Source organism: Trichechus manatus, unplaced genomic scaffold (genome assembly GCF_000243295.1).
Source record: "Trichechus manatus latirostris isolate Lorelei unplaced genomic scaffold, TriManLat1.0 scaffold00004, whole genome shotgun sequence".
NCBI lineage: Eukaryota > Metazoa > Chordata > Mammalia > Sirenia > Trichechidae > Trichechus > Trichechus manatus.
The window spans coordinates 30,552,192-30,558,191 of NW_004443940.1; positions in this window are offsets into that span (position 1 = coordinate 30,552,192).

Consider the following 6,000-nt stretch of genomic DNA (forward strand, 5'->3'; position numbering starts at 1 on the left):
ACCACCCATGCCTCTTTTTAAGGTATTAAAAAAAAAAAAAACAAACAGCGCAGGACCGGGCAGTGTTTCGTTCTGTGGTACCTAGAGTCGCTGTGAGTCGGAACTGACTTGACGGCACCTCACAACAACAGTGAGTCTGTGGAGACCATGGGTAGTGCCAATGTTAACACCCTCCACTGCTAACCAAAGGTTGGAGGTTTGAGTCCACCCAGAGGTTCCTCAGAAGAAAGGCCTGGTATCTACTTCAGAAAAATCAGCCATTTGAAACCCTATGGAGCACAGTTCTACTCTGATACACGGGGGCACCATGAGTCAGAGCCGACTTGACAGCACCTGGTATCGGTGATCCGTCTGTAAGTTCAGTGCTCCATCATGTCAGCCAGTCTCCTCAACAGCCCCACTGTTTGCCATCAGAACCACATGGCAAAACCCCCACCCATTGCCCGCAAGTCAATTCCAACTCGTAGAGACTCTGTAGGACAGAATAGAACTGCCCTATAGGGTTTCCAAGGCTGTAGTCTTTACGGAAGCAGACTGCCACATCTTTCTCCCACGGAGTGGCTGGTAGGTTCAAACCATCAACCTTCCAATTAGCAGCTGAGCACTTAACCACTACACCACAAGGCCTCCTGGAAAACCCCAGCCCTGAATAAAGTCAGTGTTCATCTCTGCGGGTGACTATTAACGGAGAAAAACCCACAACCTCATGGACTGGTCCCACTATAAATGGATGGTCAATATCCTTGAATGGACCCCAGCAATTCTTGCGCATTCTCCTGTCAGCTCTCTCATTCTCTCCCACAGCCATTTCACACATTCTCCGCTCTGTTCAGTCTTGGCACTCCACACCCACGGCCCCCTCACCCTCAGTGAAAACCCTGCTTCCCCAGAGACCCCGGAAGCCTTGGGATGAGCACTCCCTCCCCATCTCACAGAAGGTTCCGCTGCAGCTGTCCCTTCCCTCCTCCCCTCCAGACACTCTCTCCTGTTGGGTGGTTTCATCAGGCAGAGCCCCTCTGCCCGGAGGCAGACATGATGAACAAGTCCAGGCTCACCTGAGGTAGAAGCCAGTGTGATGAAAGGAGGGTGAGACCAGAGGATTAAGGGTGTTTTTAGGAGCGCCGATAGGCTGCATCATGGGAACTGAGCTGGGGAAGGAAAGAAGGAAGTGAAGGCAGGAGGAGGCTGGTGCAGGGAGAAGCAGAGGGGTCAGTGAGCCTGAGGGTGCTGTGAGGTGAAAGAATAGCTGCTGTGGAGGGACTTGGCCAACAGGCTGGGAGGCCGAGTCACTAAACAGAGGGAGCTGTGTAAACGAGCGATATCCATAGCGAAGAAGTTAGAGTGATAACAAAGGCCAGGCTGTAGCTGTGGAAGGGAAGGTGGGGTGACCAGGAAGGTGGTGGCTGGGTCGAGCCAGACGCCATGGTGAGTGAACAAAGGATGAGCAGGAGATGTAGAGACACCAGCAAGGAGGAGGAGAGGCTGATGGAGCATCTGAGCTCATTATGGGTACCCCGGGCATCCCGGTCGTTAAGTATTTCTGAGGTCAACCTAAAGTCATGGGCTGTAAAGAAGCAAGGTTGTTTTGCTTTATTTATTTCACTTTGTTTTGTTTTACTGAAGGAATAATAAGTCAAAGTACCAGCACAGCCTTTTAAAATAGATAGCTGGAATCCACTGTTTCGTAGCTTTGTGAACTTGCGCAAATTTGTTAACCCTTTGATTCTCAGTTTCGTCATGTGTAAAATGGAATAATAAGAAGAATCAGTGCCCAACACACGGTAAGGGCTAAATAAGTGGTGGGATTATATGAATTCCGCCACTGTCTGTCAGTTTGGCTTGCCTGTTGCTATGATTCTGGAAACTATGCCACCGGTATTTCAAATACCAGCAGGGTCACCCATGGTGGACAAGTTTCAGAAGAGCTTCCAAACTAAGACAGACTAGGAAGAAAGGTCTGGTGATCTACTTCTAAAAATTAGCCAGTGAAGACCTTTATGGGTCACAACAGAACATTGTCCAACTCATTTGCTTTGGACATGTCATCGGGGGGAGCAATTGCTAGAGGAGGACACCATGTTTGGTCAAGTAGAGGGCGAGTGAGGGTGAGGGAGACCCTCTGTGAGTAGATTGGCATAGTCGTTGCAGCGATGGACTCCAACACCCCAGAAATCACGAGGACGAGGCAGGACCAAGCAACATCTAGTTCTGTGGTACAGAAGGTCGCCATCAGTTGGAGTCGACTCGACAGCAGCTATCTATATGACTGTTTGTCTGTCTATCGGTCTATCTATCTATCCATCTGGGGTCTCTGGGTGGCACAAATGGTTAAGCACTCAACTACTAGCCGAAAGAGGCACCTTGGAGGAAAGGCCTGGAAATCTGCTTGTGAAAGGTCACAGCCTTGAAAACCCGATGGAGCAGTTCTACTCTGCACAATGGGGTCGCCATGAGTCAGAATCAGTGGATGGCAGCTAACAACTATCTGTCTGTCTGTCTGTCTGTCTATCTGCCTGTCTGCCTATTTATCTATCTATCTACCTATCATCCATTATATAAATTGGAAGAAGGGCCTGGCATCTACTTCCAAAAATCAGCCCATGAGAACCCTACGGATCAAAATTGTCCCATCCCAGCTGACCACGGGGATGACGCAGTCCCGGGCAGTATTTCATTCCACTGTGCGCGGTATGGCCGTGAGTCGGGGGCCGACCTGACAGCAGCCGACAACAACAAGGCTATAAATCATTATTCTCTTATTGTACAGAAGTAATTAGTGCTGCGTCAGCCTCACCAACAAGACCATGAGCTATTTGAGGGGGCTGGTTGTGCACATGGCACCAGTTCTGGCTCACGGTAAGTGTTCAACAAATGCTTGTGGAAAAAAGAGTGAATTATCTGTGGTCTTTCTGGCCAGAGCCCCTCCCAAGGTCTCAATGAGTACCTTTCACTAAGACACTTCCTTTTTCCCTCCACCTGCTGTGACTCCCCTCCCTAGCTTTCCTGCCACCTCAATGAGGTCTCCCATCCTCCTGGCCCACTTCCAGATAATGTTCAAACTCTCCTGGAGTTTCTGACAGACTTTAGAGCTTCCAAACCTGGATTTTTCACTAAAGCTGTGGCAAAGAATCACTGTGCCACCTTGTGGCTCCACCTGGGAACTTCACCTTTGTCAGAACCCAGAATCTAAGCCAGAAAGAACCCAGAATCAAAACATTAACCCTACAACCCAAACAAGTAGAAAAGGAGCAGCAAAAGAAGCCTTCAGCTGCCAGAAGAAAGGAAATAACAAGAAACAGAGCAGAATTAAATGAAATAGAGAATAGAAAAACTTTTGAAAGACTTAACCAAGACCAAAAGCTGGTTCTTTGAAAAGATCAACAAAATTGATAAACCATTGGCCAAACTGACAAAAGAAAAACAGGAGAGGAAGCGAATAACCTTTATAAGAAATGAGATGGGTGATATCACAACAGACCCAACTGAAATTAAAAGAACCATAACAGAATACTATGAAAAATTATACTCTAACAAATTTGAAAACCTAGAGGAAATGGACAAATTTCTAGAAACTCACTACCTACCTAAACTAACACAGAGGTAGAACAGCTAAATAAACCTGTAACAAAAGAAGAGATTGAAAAGGTAGTTAAAAAACTCCCAACAAAAAAAAAGCCCTGGCCCAGACGGTTTCACTAGAGAATTCTACCAAACTTTCAGAGAAGAGTTAACACCACTACTCCTAAAGGTATTTCAGAGCATAGAAAAGGATGAATACACCCAAACTCATTCTATGAAGCCAGCATAACCCTGATACCAAAACCAGGTAAAGACACCACAAAAAAAAGAAACAAGAAAAGAAAATCACAGAAGGAACCCAGAGTCCAGAATCCAAGTCAAGGCCAGAAAGAAACTGTGCTCCTGGAGCCTCCTTCAATGAAGAATCTGTGGGGAACACAGATCTACCAAACCTCCCCTTTGAAAATACACACAGATATTTTCCCACACATAATAAGCAAAACAGATACACAAATGCTTTATGACTTGTTCATAATTTTTTATTATTCATAGCAGTTAGTATAATTGAACTCCTGCTATGAGCTAAGTGGAGCTCTTGAGTGGTACAAACAGCACCCTCCGCTGCTAACCGAAAGGCTGGAGGTTTGAGTCCACCCAGAGACACCTTGGGAGAAAGACCTGGCAGTCTACTTCCAAAAAATCAGCCATTGAAAACCCTATGGAGCACAGTTCTACTCTGACACACATGGGGTCACCAAGAGTCGGAATCAACTTAAGGGCAGCTGGTTTATGAGCAAGATACTTTACAGGCATTACTTCATTTAGTCTTTACATTGGCCCTGCAAACAAGAAAATGTTTCAGTTTTTCAGTGGAAAACCTGAGGCTCAGCAAGCTCAATCCTGCACTCCTGGTGTCCCAGAATTATGCAGGAGGCCCTGAACCTGAGTTGATTCCAAATCCTAGTGACTCTATAGGACAGAGAAGAACTGTCCTATAGGGTTTCCAAGGAGCAGCTGGTGGATTCAAACTGCCAGCCTTTTGGTTAGCAGCCAGATGTTTAACCACTGTGCCACCAGGGCTCCCAGCAGGTATTAAACACAGGATATATGCGTTGAATATATCCCACCTGAATTTAGAGACCATCTCAAGAATAGATTTGACACGTTGAACACTAATGACTGCAGACCAGATGAGTTGTGGAAGGACATCAAGGACATCACACATGAAGAAAGTGAGAGGTCATTAAAAAGACAGGAGAGAAAGAAAAGACAAAAATGGATGCCAGAAGAGACTCTGAAACTTGCTCTTGAACATCAAGTAGCTAAAGCAAAAGGAAGAAATGATGAAGTAAAAGAACTGAAAAGAAGATTTCAAAGGGCAGCTCAAGAAGACAAAGTAAAGTATTATAATGACATGTGCAAAGAGCTGGAGATAGAAAACCAACAGGGAAGAACATGCTCGTCATTTCTCAAGCTGAAAGAACTGAAGAAAACATTCAAGCCTTGAGTTTCAGTATTGAAAGATTCTATGGGAAAAATATTAAGCATCAAAAGAAGATGGAAGGAATACACAGAGTCACTATACCAAAAAGAATTGGTCAACGTTCAACCATTTCAAGAGGTAGCATATGATCAGGAACCAATGATACCGAAGGAAGAAGTCCAAGCTGCACTGAAGGCATTGGCAAAAAACAAGGCTCCAGGAATTGAGGGAATACCAATTGAGATGTTTCAACAAACAGATGCAGTGCTAGAAGTACCCACTCATCTATGCCAAGAAATTTGGAGAGAGCTACCTGGCCAACCGACTGGAAGAGATCCATATTTATGCCTATTTCAAAGAAAGATGATCCAACCGAATGCAGGAATTATTGAACAATATCATTAATATCACACACAAGTAAAATTTTGCTGAAGATCATTCAAAAATGGCTGCAGCAGTATATCGACGGGGAACTAACTGCCAGAAATTCAAGCTGGATTCATAAGAGGATGTGGAACCACGTATATCATTGTTGATGTCAGAGAGATACTGGTTGAAAGCAGAGAATACCAGAAAGATGTTTATCTGTGTTTTATTGACTGTGCAAAGGCATTTGACTGCGTGGATCATAATAAATTATGAATAACATTGCGAAGAATGGAATTCCAGAACACTTAATCGTGCTCATGAAGGACCTGTACATAGATCAAGAGGCAGTTTTTCAGACAGAACAAGGGGATACTGTGTGGTGTAAAGTCAGGAAAGGTGTGCATCAGGGTTGTATCCTTTCACCATACTTATTCAAGCTGTATGCTGACCAAATAATCTGAGAATCTGGACTATATGAAGAAGAACGAGGTATCAGGATTGGAGGAAGACTCATTAACAACCTGCATTATGCAGATGACACAATCTTGCTTGCTGAAAGTGAAGAAGACTTGAAGCACTTACTGATGAATATCAAAGACCACAGCCTTCCAGATGGATTACACCTCAAC